An 18401-nucleotide genomic window follows, 5' to 3' on the forward strand; every position below is an offset into this window, starting at 1 on the left:
TAGCTGGGGAGCTCGCGCATCGAGTGGTGGTGGCGGTTGGGCTCGGGATGGTCGGAAAGGACGCCGGCGACGACGTTGGCGGCTGTCAGAGCTTGGGCGAGCTCGTGGTCGTCGCTAGGAGGCACGGCAGGAGGAGCTGGTGGTGGCTACGGGCTACTGAGGTTGCGGTGAGCACGACGGTGGGCTCGGGAGCGAGCTGCGGTGGCTGTGGCCACGGCCACGCCATGGCCGGTGGCGAGAAGCTCTCGGCCGTGGTGGTTAGCATGGCTACAGCGGCCTTACAGGGCAAAGGAGAGGGGAAATCGGTTCAGGGGCTCACGGGGATCATGCAGGGAGGGTCAGCGAGCTCGGGGAAGCACGAACGGCGGCGAATCGATGATGAGGTTGACGGCGGCCGAAGGTTGAAGATGAGCTTGAGGGCGATGCTGCAGGGCTTTCGGAGGGTCGTGGATCGGTGGGGAGGAAGAGGGGGTCGAGGCGGAGCTCCTGAGCCCAGCGGCAGGGCGAGGGGTGGCCGGTGGCCATGGCGAACGGCGTCGGTGGCGATGGCTGCGTTCGGGCGAGTGAGAGAGAGGAAGCAGAGGAGAGGAGGGCCACGGGGAGAGTGATAGAGAGGTCGAGGGGGTTCGGCATCTCCGTGGCATCGTCTAGGCGCATCGGAGAGGGGCCAGGCAGGCAGGGAGGGAGGAGGTGGCCAGCGCGGGGCGTGCACGCGCCTCCGTCCTTCTGGCGAGGGAGGAAGACGACAGGGAGGAGGCGGTGATGGGCTGGGCCGTTGGAGCTGGGCCGGTTGGTGGGCGCCAGGTAAGTCCAGGTGGGTTCTCTCTCTCTTTCTTTCTCTTTTCTATTTTCTGCAATTGGTTTTGATTTGATTTAAAATATCAAATCATTTTTCTAAAACTTTCTGTAAATTGTATGTGAGCTCAGGAACTAGTCCAAGGTCACAGGCAACTTACAAAAACATTTGAACTTTATTTCTTATATAATAGAAATAAATTCAACTCAAATATGTCATTGGTTTTAGTCAAAGGCCCAAAAATAAATAATTCTGTGATTCCAAAAATATTGGTTTGAATTTTACCTCTTACCAATATTTTCACAGAGTAACAGGAACATTTCTTTGGACTCATTTGATGAGATTTAAATGTTGGTTATTTTTAGAGTTCTTCTGAGGCTTTTGAAAATTCCTCAATTCAAATTTCATTTGAATTAAAACATGATGCTCACATGAGGGTCTAGCCTAGTGCATAACAGGACCAGGGATGTGACAACCCACCCCCACTAAACAAAAATCTCGTCCCGAGATTCAAGCGTAGGGTAAGGTGAAGGGGGAACGCAAACTAGCACAATCTTCACGATCCAGGTTGCACTTCAAATGAACGTTGATTCGTTCACCATCATTGTCTCGAAGTCTTGCTCTGAGAACTCCAACTATCATGACAACGAGAGGAAGGAAAGACCCCAAAAGAATCGTTCTTCTCGAAGGTTGAACAACTCAGGATTAACTCACGGAATGAGACATAGCAACATCTCTTGAGCTGAGAGACGAAGCACACCTCTAGCAGAAAGGAGTGGAACAAATGATGGAGGTTTACCAGGTAGACTACAATTCCACACTTAAAAAGGTGGTAAACGATTGTCAACGTAGCGAGGAGTTGAGTTGCCATGATACCACAATGAGGCACCTTAGGGATGGTGACTCGTAGATATATCCCCTTAAGTGGCAAAAAGAATTACCTTTGATTCAGAGATCATTGAAACTCTTTAAACCAGCCTAAGGAAATTCTCGAGCGATCGTTTGGAGGGGATCGGTAGAATGGCATACTCGGACTTGGATGATGTGGATTACCTTGTTGAAGACAACATAATGGATGAATTTGCTTACCACCGGAAATGGAAGAGACCCATGGTAGAATGGCACATTGGCGGTGCAAGCTGGGAACAAAATGCAAATGCTGGGAATGATTCTGGTAACTGGGGAAGAACCAACAATAGAGAGTGAATTCACTATTTGAAAAGGTCATAGCATTGCCGAGGAAACTGAGAGCACTATATAGTTAATGCCGACGATCAAACCTAGCACTTGCGCGTGCTCTCAAGAACTTGAGCATTTCCATAATCATCAAGATTTTACCAATATCCGTGTCAAGGATCCTGGCAACACAACTTGCTACCATGATGAATGATGATGGATGATGCAGATGCAAAGGAAGATAACACTTTCTCAGATTTCACCCTTGGCGGGGCCAAGGAAATAAAATCTGGATGATCGACCGAGAGACATTTAGCACTCCGCTTCTAATGCTCTCCTTAATGTGCTAGCGTAATCCATTTATTGAAATGGTTTGGTAACCAGACCATCAAGTAGAAAGGTCGGACTTCGGGAGCACAAAAATCCATAAGGAACAACTAGGGAGTAGATCCTACGAAATCCTTATGGGGAGGTGGCCAACTTCCTCAATCAAGATATTATAATAACAGGTCTTCCGGCTGGGTGTGTTGGCCATGACATCCACTTTACCGGTTTCCGATGGACCGATATTATAGTTCTTGGGAAATGTTCCAAACCATCATATCTGCCTGAGATTCAGATCTGGTTGGTGTCAGGATATTCCAGACTCATCGAGTCTAGGAAGAAAAATGAAAGTTTGCAACACAAATCGACGATATGACGTTGTGAGATTCTCGGGGAATGAACTACGATAGTAAGCTCCAAAACATGAGCTGGTTCTGCTACAAACATGTGAACACGTTGTCCTAGACAAGCATGACCACAAAGTAGTCTTATAATAAAACACTACCGAGTTCAGGAGGGGGAACCATCAGCGAGGATATCGAAGTTTTGTACAAATCCGTCTGGTACCTTCGAGACTAGCACTTAGAACTTATTAACCTTGAACAAATCAATCAGTGGCTTGGTGTGCTAGGGACACATATAGAATGGAGGTTGCAAGTCTCCGAACCACAGAATACTTCGCACGTATGCATGACTGATTTGGGATGATTCCAAAGGAAACAACATTGACTTTCTCGAATCCACGGCGGCAACTTGCATCAAATGCACATGAACTGGAGGAAGTCACTTCTTACATCCGAACATATGCTTCATGAACTAGCATGAAGAAATGCTTTCAAAAGTTTCCAACACTAGCTTAATGTTCAACAAAATCATGGAGGAGATAAGGATGTTGTCAATGGGCTCAACAACAATTCATCCGGGTTTCCTTTTAAAAGGAATTCCATAGTTAAGTGAACACGGTGATAGCATTGGTCAGACCAAAGAATATAATGGTGTATGCTCGAGGAAAAACCACGAGTAAGACAACATTACGAACATCGTTGGTTCTGACTTGATTTGAGGATAGCCCACACCCAAATCAAAGGTTGGACAAGATGATAGGTCCATTAACTGATCACGAGGGTCAGTCGATGAAATATCAACTTTCTTCAACACACACATACAAAGGATATCCCTTTGAAATGAACTAAGTCAGACAAGCTTCTATCTTCCAACTCTCCAAGTTGATGCATAGCTTAACCAACTAGCTCAGGGGTATCCAACACGGATTCTTGGAGAAAAAGTGGTTTATTGGAAAACCAACTTGATCACGAGCTCAACATAACAGTCAGGGGATAACCTGGTGATACTTCCGAGAAGGAATTCGGAAAATCACGAACCACCGGTATGTTACTAAGCTCGAGAACAATCTTGCTTTCCATGACAGGACGATATGATCACAAGAACGAGGGATCGGCACAATCCTAACTCATTGATCGAGGGGTGCACCGGAAATAAGGACTAGGTAGCACAATCAACCTTAGGGTGACGATTCAATAATCAACACCCTAAGAATGAGGTTATCGTCCATTAAACTACCAAGCAACGGAGTTGCTAGCAGTATTGATTTCACACACCATGATTCACTTGTCGGCATTCCGGTTACAAAAACACGGAAACCAAGGAATGAACAATGATGGCAAGAAGTATCACTGTACCAAGAGTTCATAGGATGGTGTGCAATTCCCATGACATTCTTGATATAAAGATGGTAATACTCCAAGGTAGAACAGAGCAAAAGCAAGATTAGCAATTTGATCTGCGGAGTACGACTGCTTTGACCCAATCCTGGAAATGGACAAGGTACTGGAGTTTGTTTCTCCTAGTCATTCCGGAATAGAATGGCTTGACGGACCACAAGAGTAATAGGAATGCACGCATACTCTTGACTATCAAATGATAGACCAGGGTTAGAAGACAACTAAGAGGGACAACTCAAAGAACATATAATTTTCTGAGTTGTGGATGCATAGATTAGTATGTCGAACCAAGTTCAATATGTTTCTTCCGGATAACCCATGCAGAGAGGTAGGACTGGCAGAGTCACGATTTATGAATGGAGAACTCCTCAAGAGTACTCTGATTGTGATCTTTTGGTTCAAATAACTTCTGCCTGAATGGTTCATAGTATTTGGAAGAAGGAAAATACCATGGACCTCGAGGACTAATGCAAAAGTTACTAATTTCCTAAAGGAACTAGCAACACTATCAACATGAGATAAATGGGGTGAATCTCGGGTTCAGAACCCAAAAATAGAATGCCTACTAACTAAATGGCATCACGGAATGCTTTCGATAATGACGGCCAGAATCATCACACTGGAAACACAGATCATGGCTAGACCACTAGATGATCCCCTAAGCACTTAGGGTCATAATTATTAACTCCAACATATATGTCGAGGCAATAAAGTACCTCAACTCACTAATTTGTGTGATTAATCTGACCAAAAGGACATCGGGAACGGGAAGAAGGGATTTGCAAATGCATCAGACTGTTTAGAAACCTGGGATGACTCGGACAGCATAACGGCTATAAATGCTCAAAAAGATTTGAGACATGCTACAAAAATGGTGGCATAGCCACTCAGAAGCACAATTCCACGGTTTCGAGATCAACAGTTAACATACAGAAGTCGTAGGAACTGAACTCAATCTTAAATCCAACAATCTTATAAGTCTACGGATTAGTAACACGTGATCCTGATAGAAAGAAGAGAAAGCCTAGTTCCTTAACCCCGTAGGAAAGATAAGATGACTCAGATCAGAAGGGCATAAGGTATAAGGAGTAAAAAGAGCCTTACGTTCCATCCCACAATCAATTCCCTTATATAACTAAAGAATTTCTAGACTCAACTTCGACCAGTTTGGCTTGGTAATCCTACAGGCAGTCAAGCTCTGATACCAACGCTGTCAGGACCCCGACTCAATGCCACATCGATCTAGCATGTAACACCTCATATCACTTTGCGGCCTCACGCACGGTATTCCCACGGGTGTCGCCTTACCTTTGCCCGGGACCGTTTGCGCCTTTTGGCACACGTATATGATAGTGTCGCTAGCATCCATATGATAAGGAGCCCGGGCTGACATGGCTAGTCGTAAACCCAAAGTGGAACAAACCTACAGGGACAGGCATCCATGACCCAGCATCGAACGTGTCGGTCATTAGCGAGTGAATCCAGGCTGTAGCACTGGGCTAGCAGGACTCCGGTGAACTGGGCTGTAGCGGGCTAACAGGACTCTGGTATTCATCGCATGACATTTCCCCGAAGGGACAGACAGAGGAACGAAGAAGGACACATGCCAGCCAGCCTAAGTGTTCCGGAGCAGTAGCAAGCTACCATGGCTCAGTGGAAACACTAGGAGACATTTCCCGGTAAGAGAGGCTACTAAGAATAAACAACTAGATAGTAGAATCCCACACATACCAAGCATTTCAATAACATACACACAATATGCTCGATATGTGCAAATACAACATGGCATCACAACATGACTCTATAACTCAAGTATTTTATTCAATAGGCTCCGAGGAGCGAGATATTACAAACAGGGGTCTCATGACCCAACATTCAGAGCATACAAATCAAATCACAAGCGGAAGCTATCATGTCTGAGTACAGACATCTATAAATGAAAAAGGCTGAGAAGCCTGACTATCTACCAAATCCTACCGAGGGCACAAGATCGTAGCTGAGGTAACAAGCTAAACATCGAAGTCCACGCGGAACTACTAGCGAGACCGAAGTCTCTCTGCAAAAACATAAAATAGGCAAACGTGAGTACAAATGTACCCAGCAAGACTTACATCAGAACTAACTACATATGCATCATTATCAACAAAGGGATGGTGGGGGTTTAACTGCAGCAAGCCAGCTTTGACTCGGTGGCTATCCTGAACTACGACTGCAAGTAACTCTTTTGAGGTGGCGCACACGAGTCCACATATTCACCATATCAATACACCACTATGGATCCGCTCCCGTCTCCCTACGAGAACGCCATCCATAGCACTCACGCTTATCTTGCGTATTTTAGAGTATCCACTTTCACTTGTCTATGAACTATGCAAGGGGTCCACGTTTCCATATCCGAGGAATCCGGCTATTCGAATAGATGATGTTAACCCTGCAGGGGTGTACTTCTTCACACACGCTCTCGCCACTTACCGCCCTGTACACGTCATGTACCTCGGCAACCTTCAAGCGGAAGCCGGGCGAGGGAGTCGGCCACGACCTGACTAACCGAACAAGTCTCTAGTCCAGGTTTATCGCCTATTCAGGTTCCATCCGCAAGGAGATCCGGCCGGGGTGTCGCTTACGGCCCCAAACGATGTGTGCAGGGTTCCCAAGCCCACCATCCGGGTGCCACTTGGTACACCGGGCCACTGTGCCTAGTCTGTCCCAAGCCCACCTGTACCGGGTGCCACTTGGTAGACTACTAACACTGCCTACAAACACCAGAAACTAGTTGCAACTCCTGGACAGAGATCAAGTTGATTAATAAGTCGAGAGGGCTTGGAGCGCCCGGAGCCCAATGTGTGGTAGTAACTGATCATGGATCACAAACACAGAACTCAGTTCCTGAGGACGGCTGCAATGAGACAACCCACCATGTACTCCTACATGGCCAACGATGTCAGGACCCCGACTCGATGTCACATCGATCTAGCCGGTAACACCTCATATCACTTTGCGGCCTCACGCACGGTATCCCCACGGTGTCGCCTTACCTTTGCCCGGGACCGTTTGCGCCTTTTGGCTCACGTATATGATAGTGTCGCTAGCATCCATATGATAAGGAGCCCGGGCTGACATGACTAGTCGTAAACCCAAAGTGGCACAGACTTACAGGGACAGGCATTCATGACCCAGCTTCGAACGTGTCGGTCATCAGCAAGTGGGTCCGGGCTGTAGCACTGGGCTAGCAGGACTCCGGTAAACCGGGCTGTAGCGGGCTAACAGGACTCCGGTACTCAAAGCGTGACATTTCCCCGAAGGGACAGACACAGGAACGAAGAAGGACACATGCCGGCCAGCCTAAGTGTTCCAGAGCAGTAGCAAGCTACCATGGCTCAGCGGTAACACTAGGAGACATTTCTCGGTAAGAGAGGCTACTAAAGATAAACAACTAGATAGTCAGATCCCACACATACCAAGCATTTCAATAACATACACACAATATGCTCGATATGTGCAATACAACATGGCATCACAAAATGACTCTACGACTCAAGTAGTTTATTCAATAGGCTCCGAGGAGCGAGACATTACAAACATGGGTCTCATGACCCAACAATCAGAGCATACAAGTCAAAGCACAAGCGGAAGCTATCATGTCTGAGTACAGACATCTATAAATGAAAAAGGCTGAGAAGCCTGACTATCTATCAGATCCTGCCGAGGGCACAAGATCGTAGCTGAGGTATCAAGCTAAACGTCGAAGTCCAAGCGGAACTACTAGTGAGACTGAAGTCTCTCTGCAAAAACATAAAATAGGCAAACGTGAGTACAAATGTACCCAGCAAGACTTACATCAGAACTAACTACATATGCATCATTTTCAACAAGGGGATGGTGGGGTTTAACTGCAGCAAGCCAGCTTTGACTCGGTGGCTATCCTAAACTACGACTGCAAGCGACTCTTTTGAGGTGGCGCACACGAGTCCACATATTCACCATATCAATACACCACTATGGATCCGCTCTCGTTCCCCTACGAGAACGCCATCCATAGCACTCACGCTTATCTTGCGTATTTTAGAGTATCCACTTTCACTTGTCTATGAACTGATATAAGCAACCCAGAAGTCCTTTACCGCGGACACGGCTATTCGAATAGATGATGTTAACCCTGCAGGGGTGTACTTCTTCATACATGTTTCCACCACTTAGCGTCTGCACACGACATGTGCTCGGCAGACTTCAAGCGAAAGCCGACGTGGGTGTAGACCACGACCTACCTAAACACCTAAGTCTCTAGTCCAGGTTTATCGCCTATCCAGGTTCCATCCGCAGGGAGTCCGGCCGAGGTTTCCCATACGGCCCCGAATGATGTGTACAGGGTTCCCGAGATACCTAACGGGTATTCGATACACCGTGCCACGTACCTACTGCATCACAGCCCACCCCTACGGTCAGCGCTGTCCACGGCCTCCAGTAAGCTACAAACACCAGAAACTACTTGCAACTCCTGGACAGAGGACTAGGGTGAATAAGAAGTCGAGCGGGGTCATATTTCAGGGCCCAATGTATGGTAGTAGCTGAATCATGGATCACAAACACAGAACTCAGTTCCTAAGGACGGCTTCAATGAGACAACCCACCATGTACTCCTACATGGCCTCTCACCGCTACCTTTACCAAATCGTGTTCACCACTTAGCTCACACACAGTAGGACATGTTCACACACCTCTGATTCATCCCCGATGAATCAGACCTAACTCAACTCTAAGCAATAGCAGGCATGACAAACAAACATGAATGAGTAGGCACAACATGGCTCAAACAACTCCTACTCATACTAGTGGGTTTCATCTATTTACTGTGGCAATGACAGGTCATGCAGAGGATAAAGGGGTTCAGCTACCGCAGCAAGTAACAAATGACTCGTTGTTGTCCTAATGCAGTAAAAGAGAGCAGGGCGAGAGAGTAGGATTGTATCGGAATGAGCAAGGGGGTTTTGCTTGCCTGGCACTTCTGAAGATAGCATTGAGTCTTCATCAGTGTCAACGATCACAACGTCGGAACATCGTCTACCGAGAGGGGACAGATACCGGCAACAGAGAAGAAATACAATCAATGCAATGCACAATATGATGCATGCTCATGACATGGCAATATGGGTGTGTTGGCCTAATGCAACTACAACCAGATGGATTTGGGTCATATTGAGCCAAAGGTTCAACCCCAAATTCAAACTATGAATTCAAATGGTGCCTTATCATGTTTTGCACTAAACAGCAAGGTTAAGTTGTTTAAACATGCATGAAACTAGTACAGATGGATAGATTTGATTTTTCTTATCATTTTTCATATATAAATTATTTAATTTGGAGTTACGGTTGAATTTCTATGAATTTTAGAAGTTTATACTATTTTCTGGAATTTCCTGAATTATAATAAATCCAGAAAATGACCTACTGCGTCAGCCTGACATCATCATGACGTCAGCAGGTCAAAGAGGCACGGTCCGGGTCAAACCTGACCAGCGGGGTCCACACGTCAGTGACACAAGTGACTAACAGAGTTAATTAATTCTAACTAATCAAATTAATAGCCACGGGGCCCACTGTCAGTGTCAGCAGGGGTAATTAGTCCTAAACTAATCTTGTCAGGTGCAGGGCCCACGCGTTTTAATCCCAGGGAGGTCAAACCCCTGGTCAGCGGGGTCAAACCCGCCGGCGACTCGACGCCGGCGAGGCCAGACACGGCGGCGAGGCTCTGATTTGGTCCTCCGTCGACCAAATCGACGGCGGAGATGCGCTACGCGTAGCTGGGGAACTCGCGCATCGAGTGGTGGTGGCGGTTGGGCTCGGGATGGTCGGAAAGGACGCCGGCGACGACGTTGGCGGCTGCCGGAGCTCGGGCGAGCTCGGGGTCATCGCTAGGAGGCACGGCAGGAGGAGCTGGTGGTGGCTACGGGCTACTGAGGTTGCGGTGAGCACGACGGTGGGCTCGGGAGCGAGCTGCGGTGGCTGTGGCCACGGCCACGCCATGGCCGGCGGCGAGAAGCTCTTGGCCGTACAGCGGCCTTACAGGGCAAAGGAGAGGGGAAATTGGTTCAGGGGCTCACGGGGATCATGCAGGGAGGGTCAGCGAGCTCGGGGAAGCACGAACGGCGGCGAATCGATGATGAGGTTGACGGCGGCCGAAGGTTGAAGATGAGCTTGAGGGCGACGCTGCAGGGCTTCCGGAGGGCCGTGGATCGGTGTGGAGGAAGAGGGGGTCGAGGCGGAGCTCCTGAGCCTAGCGGCAGGGCGAGGGGTGGCCGGTGGCCGCGGCGAACGGCGTCGGTGGCGATGGCTGCGTTCGGGCGAGTGAGAGAGAGGAAGCAGAGAAGAGGAGGGCCACGGGGAGAGTGATAGAGAGGTCGAGGGGGTTCGGCATCTCCGTGGCGTCGTCTAGGCACATCGGAGAGGGGCCAGGCAGGCAGGGAGGGAGGAGGTGGCCGGCGCGGGGCGAGCACGCGCCTCCGTCCTTCTGGCGAGGGAGGAAGACGATAGGGAGGAGGCGGTGATGGGCTGGGCCGTTGGAGCTGGGTCGGTTGGTGGGCCCCAGGTAAGTCCAGGTGGGTTCTCTCTCTCTTTCTTTCTCTTTTCTATTTTCTGCAATTGGTTTTGATTTGATTTAAAATATCAAATCATTTTTCTAAAACTTTCTGTAAATTGTATGTGAGCTCAGGAACTAGTCCAAGGTCACAGGCAACTTACAAAAATATTTGAACTTTATTTCTTATATAATAGAAATAAATTCAACTCAAATATGTCATTGGTTTAAGTCAAAGGCCCAAAAATAAATAATTCTGTGATTCCAAAAATATTGGTTTGAATTTTACCTCTTACCAATATTTTCACAGAGTAACAGGAACATTTCTTTGGACTCATTTGATGAGATTTAAATGTTGGTTATTTTTAGAGGTCTTCTGAGGCTTTTGAAAATTCCTCAATTCAAATTTCATTTGAATTAAAACATGATGCTCACATGAGGGTCTAGCGTAGTGCATAACAGGACCAGGGATGTGACAGGGTCGCTCGACCCGGCCAGGCCCCGCGACCCGGCCGAACTCTCCGACCAGGCCAGGCTCCTCGACTCGGCCTCGACAACCAGCAGAAGACAGCCGAACCCGGCACGACCAAGACTTCCCCAACAAGTCAGCACCGCCCTTGGCATGTTCCTCAACCCAGCCACGGGTCAACTCCCGTCCCAAGCCATACGATGGGACGAGTCTTCATAAACTGATGATTGAGGCAATAGTGACCTGCCCATGCCTCTGGTCAGCCAGAGCGTGGCAATAGTGCCCCTCACCTGCCTGCTGACTAGGGCCGGCGTGGCAATAATGCCCCCATCATCACTGCTGACGCCAGCAAGCGGCGACCTGATGGAGCGCCCCTGTACCCGACTCGACTCTGCCACTCCCTGACGATCACCAAGATGGTTCACAGCCTCCCTAAGCACAGGGCCCGCACCTAGGGGAACCAGGCAAACCACAGACACCCGGTGGGGCCCAGCCCCGGGTCCCCAAACGCTGACGACCCGGCCCTACAGCCCTGTAACATTACCATTGTACCCCTGGGGGGTTGGCCTATAAAACCCCCTAGGAGCCCTCGCGTATACGGGCAAGAAAGCAAGGATAGAGAAGTAGTAAGCACATAGGAACTAGCCACCGATCAGTAGAACACACCTAGGGAGAAGGATCAGCCTAAGCCTTGGCCAGCCTTCTTTCCTCCTCTATAAAGCTCTAGGAGCAACCTTGTACTATTGCATATCAACCACACTCGGCAGGACTAGGGTTGTTATCTCTCTGGAGAGCCCCGAACATGGGTACGTCTTGCGTCCCGCGCTCGCTCATGCCAACCCCGCCTCTGGATCCCACCAGTACCCTCGAGCCTCCTCTTCTCTTTAGCCATCCCATGGCATCTGCCGTGCGCCCACCATGACACAGGGGGCGCCCCAAGTAGGCCGAATACTACTTGAGGTCTTCCCCAATTCGGCCTTCCCCCTTCCTAAATTTCCGGAGAAGAAAATGGAAGGGGAAAGAGAGGAGGAAGGGGGCCCGAACCCCCTCTTCTCCTTCTCCTATTCGGCTTCCTGCCATAGGGTTTGCCATCCCTTGTGGGCTGGTGTCCTCCCCCTTATGGCCCATATGGCCCATATCTTCTCCCCGGAGGTTCAAGTAACCCCTCTGGTAGTGCGATATGTACCCGGTACCCTCTAGAACACTTCCGGTGTCTAAATACAATCATCATTTATATCAATCACTACCTCTCGACCATTTCGAGACATATCGTCATGTCTGTGATCTCATCCGGGACTCCGAGCGACACTCGATCACCAAATCATATAACTCATATAACACAATATCGTCATTGAATGTTAAGCGTGCGGACCCCACGGGTTCGAGAACTATGTAGACATGACCGAGACACCTCTCCGGTTAATAACCAATAGTAGAACCTGGATGCTCATCTTTGCTCCCACATATTCTATGAAGATCTTTTTCGGTCGAACCGTTATGACAACATACGTTATTCGCTTTGTCATCGGTATGTTACTTGCCCGAGATTCGATCGTCTATATATTCATACCTAGTTCAATCTCATTACCGGCATGTCTCTTTACTCGTTCCGTAACACATCATCCTACAACTAGATCATTAATCACTTGTCTTGCAAGGCTTCCTATGATGTGTATTACCGAGAGGGCCCAGAGATACCTCTCCGATACTCGGAATGACAAATCCTAATCTCGATCTATGCCAACCCAACAAACACCTTCGGAGATACCTGTAGAGCATCTTTATAATCACCCAGTTACATTATCACGTTTGATAGCACACAAGGCATTCCTCCAGTATCCGGGAGTTGCATAATCTCATAGTCGAAGGAATATGTATTTGACATGAAGAAAGCAATAGAAATAAAACTTAACGATCATAATGCTAAGCTAACGAATGGGTTTTGTCCATCACATCATTCTCCTAATGACATGATCCCGTTCATCATATGACAATACATGTGTATGGTTAGGACACTTAACCATATTTGATTAACAAGCTAGTCTAGTAGAGGCTTACTAGGGACACGGTGTGTTTTGTCTATGTATCCACACATGTACCAAGTTTCCGGTTAATACAATTCTAGCATGAATAATAAACATTTGTCATAAAATAAGGACATATAAAATAACAACTTTATTATTGCCTCAAGGGCATATTTCCTTTAGTTCAATGGGTTTCTCTTCAGGGGGAGTGGTGCTTTGTAGTGGGTTAAATCTTGTGGTGATCAAGCCTAATGATAAGAAGAGCCAATGCACGTATTATACTGTTGACACTAAGGGTAAAACGATGGGGGTTTGTCATATTGATTGAGTTCTTACTGTCGATATTATGTCATCTTGCTTATTGCAATATTCTATTTCTTGCAAACTTAATACCTCGAGATGCATGTTGGATAGCGGTTTTGGGGTGGAGTATTAGTAGTAGATGTAGTTAGATTAATAGATGTAATGCCTATATGAGATTATACCATGAATTATCTTAGTCATAAATATTGCAATCTTTACTATGCTACTTGATGTTTTCGAGAGAGATGGCACTAATGAACCTATGGCCCTTGGATCTATTCTACATTTCTTAATTCTTCTACAAAAATTGCTCCTTTTATTTTTTGTTCCACTTTACAATTATCTCACTACTAGGGAAATGCTTATATGCAGGAGCTTAGTAGTAGTGCTGGAAAATAGTCACCACTGCTGCTAGTTAGCAGTAGCGCTAATCCAGGGAAGCGCTACTATTCTGTCTATAGCAGCAGCGCTGGAAACCAAAAACGTGCTACTACTATGTGGGACCAGATGACGCCATCGACGGTAGCTGTAGTACCATCGTTGTACAGAATCCAGCGCTACTACTAACAGTTTAGTAGTCACGTTGTATTTTACTGCGCCGCAACTTCTAATGGGCCCCACATAGTAGTAGCGCTTCTCCAGGAAAGTGCTACTACTAAGTATGGTAGCAGCAGCACGTTTTGGTAAGCAGCGCTACTCCTAGTTGCGGCTGGTGCCACCTTTTCACCCCTCCCCCTCCTCTCCCCCACTTTTCCTCTCTCCCCCTCCTTTCCCCTCTCCACTCTCCACCATTGTTTATCTTCTTCTCTCTTCCTCCTACCTCTCTTCTCTCCTCATTAATATCCCCCTCCGCCATAACTCTCCTCCATAAATGGCCCCTCTCACATCTCTCTTTCTCCTGCCTCTCTTCCTCTCCCCATTAATGCCCCCCTCCACCATAACTCCCTCTCCATTAGTTAGCTAGCTAGATTCACCTCTCCTCCCCGACAACTAGATCTAGCTAGCTATTTAGCCATCCATGCATGCTCTCTGGATCGGTCTCTCTCATCATCTAATTAACCGCATGCTCTCAATCGGTCTCTCTCTGGAGATATATAGGTGAGTAAAAAAGTTGTTTATTTCAAGAATGGAAATATGTATGTGAATGATAATATGTGTGTTTGGATATATATATATATATATACATCTGGGATATTCTGTTACGCGTAATAGAATAATACTCTGTTACCCTCTCTGTACTGACATCGTTCACAGTTTGGACTGACGTGTTTTTCAACAGGAACTGATCTTCCTGCGTGCATGACGGACGAAAACAGGGGATGCAACATGGAGCTTCCGGTCGTTCTCCGGCGCGATGCTGCGGGCCATTCGTTGCTAGAGGAGACATGCAAGGGGTTCCGCACGTGCGCGCGCTCAACTGGATGTGTTTTGCAATCTGTAGTCACCGGAGGTGACGGCATGGGCATTTTGGCGGCAGACGTGTTTTTGGGCGTCAGTGTTTACTGTGGTGTTCGCGGGCCTCAATTTACGTCGTGTTTGTCGTTTTTGATGTGAGAGTTATCGGTATGTTATAGTTTTTTGAGATTATTTTCATCTGTTATTTATGATTACAAGTTTTGGTGTTCTTGGTCGTTTTCCATGCCTGCAATGGAAATCTGTTCTTCTTTTTCTGTTGTTTTACTTTCGAATTGGTGTTGCAGGGAGAGATATAAGGATTGTATGAAAAGATTTGCGTTGTCAATTTTGCTTTTCTTAGTTGTTTCTACCCCGGATCCCCATGTTATTTTGTCGTTGGCGGAAGTTGTGTATGGCGGCTGACTGTAAGCCGCGATTTCTTGTAATCTGGTCAAACTATGTAATTAAGTTGCGTGTTTTTCAGTGTTGTTTTGAATTGCTGCCGTATGTGTAGTTAGACTGCTGCGTGTCAAAGTTTTATTACTATCTGTTGACATCGGAGCCGCACCGATGGCTCTGCACTTTGATTATAAAGCCCGAGCCCTCTATCAGTTTCATTCTACGAGCTGCAACCAAAGAAAAGGGAGATGGATCCTGAGCTGGGAGAGGTCACACAGGAGGAGGGGGACGCCATAGATGTGAGGGCTGCAGTAGCGGAGCAGAGGAGGAGGAGGCGTAGGCGCAGGCAGATGGCACGACGTGCTGCCGAGGAGGAACTGGAGGCAGAGTTCAACAGACGGCTTGCGCGTGAGGTGATGGATACTTGCAGCTCCAATGAATTGGAGCTTCTTTTCCCAGAGGGCAGGGGAAGGAACCATATTCAGATCATCAGTTGGGCTAGGGCGAGAGCAGCCACGGCTCCACATCCATCCACCAGGCCAAAATGGCGCCGTTTCTTTGATCGTTATGACTGAAGTAGTGAATATTATGTTTTTAAGATTTTTGTTGTGAGGGAGCAGATGTTCGAATGACTAAATGAATTCAACTTGTTTTTGTCTCTGAATGTGCTGTTTTGTCTGCATATGTTTGACATGTGCACCTTTGAACTGCTTGTTTTTCTGAAGTTGAACTGATTTGCGGTCAAATGTTGCATGGCTTGTGTAATAACTATTTCCTACCAGCTGGCTGCCCATCTGCCCAAGTCTTCCCCCTCCCTTTTCTTCCTTCTTCCAGAATAAGATCTAGGTTCCTCTCTCTTCTCTTCATCGCCTTTTTCTCTGTTCCTATGTGTTCCATGGAGGATTGTTCATGCGATGCCTGGCAAAGATGGTGCGCATAGCTGACGGCTGTGTGTACGAGTCTGCTTTGGAGCTCACTCAGACTCAGCGGCGTGGGCAACTTTCTTGTTCGTTGTACATCAACCATGGGTTTCGTACACCCTATGTTTGTGGCCTGACGGATGGTGACTTGAAGGAATCATGGGTATGTGTTTCTATTCGTTTTGTTTCCTACTTTCTTGATGGTTTATGTTTGAATCCCATGGACTGGATCTGCAGTTTTGTCTTATGAATAGCTTGTCTATATTTTTTAAATTTGTTTTTTTTAGATTTTAATAGTAGGGATTTCTGTGTGTATTTGTTCATTACTTAACAGTATTTTAACCATTTTTTGTATAATCCCTGATCTATTTATGAATAGATGTTTTACTGCAGGTGTATTGATATGTATATTTCTTAAGTTTAGTCTATTCACATGTCTAGTTAGTTTTGTGTTATTGTTTGGGTTCAGATTTTTTCCATTTTAGTTTGTTATGCAAATCGTTCCTATATCTGTGTAAAAATTCAGTTATGTCAGGTGTTCATTTTGTTTTGTACTCCCATGCCCATTTGCACAAAATGTCACCCAAGATTAGGATTGTTGCTCCTAGTTCCGGTGTTCTGAAGATGGAGACTTCAGACAAGAATGGGTATCAGTTGATGGATGTTGCCTACCACATCGACTTTGATGGTTGCATCAACCTAACTACTGGGTGGAAGGAGTTTGTGGCTGAGTCTGGATTTGAGGATGGTGATGTGGTTATGGTTATGCTCTCGAGAGAAGATGACTCTTTGACGTTCAGAATTTATGTGTTGTAGGTTTAAATGTGGCAAATGACGCCGGTTGTGAGATTTGTGTGTGGTTGATTATGTTGCAGTATTTTTTCTTTTAAAACATTTGCATGTGAGATGGTTGAATTGTATGGTATTATCAGAATCATATGGAACTAGTTATGTAATGTTTTTCCTATTGTTCTGCTCAGGTGTAACTGTTTTTATTTATACATTGTTTATATTAGTTATGGAACAATTTCTATATTTGAACTGATGGGCATCCTTTGTTTTGACTGGTATATTTTTCATGTTCATAACTCGCAGACGGTGCTATACGCTGATGATTTTTTTAGAACCGCTTTTTGTTATTGAGTTTGCTGAACTTACATTCTGTTAATGATAGTACTGATCTTTTTTAGGTTGTCAATTACCAATCAAATTTGTTTGTTGTATACTATTTTTTCTTACTTTTTTACATGAATTTTGTAGCACATTTTCTCCTTTTTATAGACGAATAATGATAGTTTTGGTATTTAATAAAATTAAAAAAATTAATCTTCGTTGCACAGTACTTTTTTTTATTTGTACTTGAACCTTATGAATTGTAGTAGTTGAACTTTTTTGTAAATTCGTTTCTGAAATTTTTATTTACAGTCATATATTTTTTTTTACTTCTTACCATTAAGATGTGTTTGAACTTTTTACAATATTTTTGTTTATTAACTGAGTTTTTTTAATAATTATCTTCATTTTTTATTTTTGTCGTGCGTGATCTTCTGGATTTTTGTAATGGGGCGAAGTACTTTGTTGGGCCATCGGCCTGGGTCATTTTATTCGGCCCGAATAGCTTCTCTCGCGTGACTGTGCAGCACGGCGTGCACGTGAGCTATGTGTTTAGTCCCACCTCGCTAGTCGAGGTGGCTCTAGACTTGTTTATAAGCGCAGCCGACGCTCACCAGTCGAACTCCTCTGAACACTTACCAGAGCGCTTATACACGGTGCTCTCTCTCTCTCTCTCGACCTGTGGGCACTGGACGGCACGCCCTGCGGGTGTGCGGATTACTAGGGATTCACCCACGGGCTCGAGTTCAAGTATCTAGCATTGTCAGGGCCTGCGCCTGTCCTTGGGCGGTCAATTTTTTTATTTTTTGTTGTTTTGGATCTAGTACTTGACTACACCAGTAACTAGGACTGGTACTTTTTTGTCCTTGAGCGGTCAATTTTTTTATTTTTTGTTGTTTTTGGATCTAGTACTTGACTACACCAGTAACTTGGACTGGTACTTTTTTGTCCTTAGGCTATCAATTTTTTCTTTTTCTTTTTTTATTTGTTTGAATATAGTACAAAGGGGCATGACTTGCCCCCGCACCGCACCGTACCGAGGGGCATAGTTGTACTGACACATCTTCCTTGTATGGACTTTGCCCCATTATCTATCTTAGGGGTGTGGGTGCATGGGGGGGGAACAGAATAACCGCACTGCGCCTGTCAAACGAGCGCACTGCCGCGTT

Source organism: Triticum dicoccoides, chromosome 4B (genome assembly GCF_002162155.2).
Source record: "Triticum dicoccoides isolate Atlit2015 ecotype Zavitan chromosome 4B, WEW_v2.0, whole genome shotgun sequence".
Taxonomy (NCBI): domain Eukaryota; kingdom Viridiplantae; phylum Streptophyta; class Magnoliopsida; order Poales; family Poaceae; genus Triticum; species Triticum dicoccoides.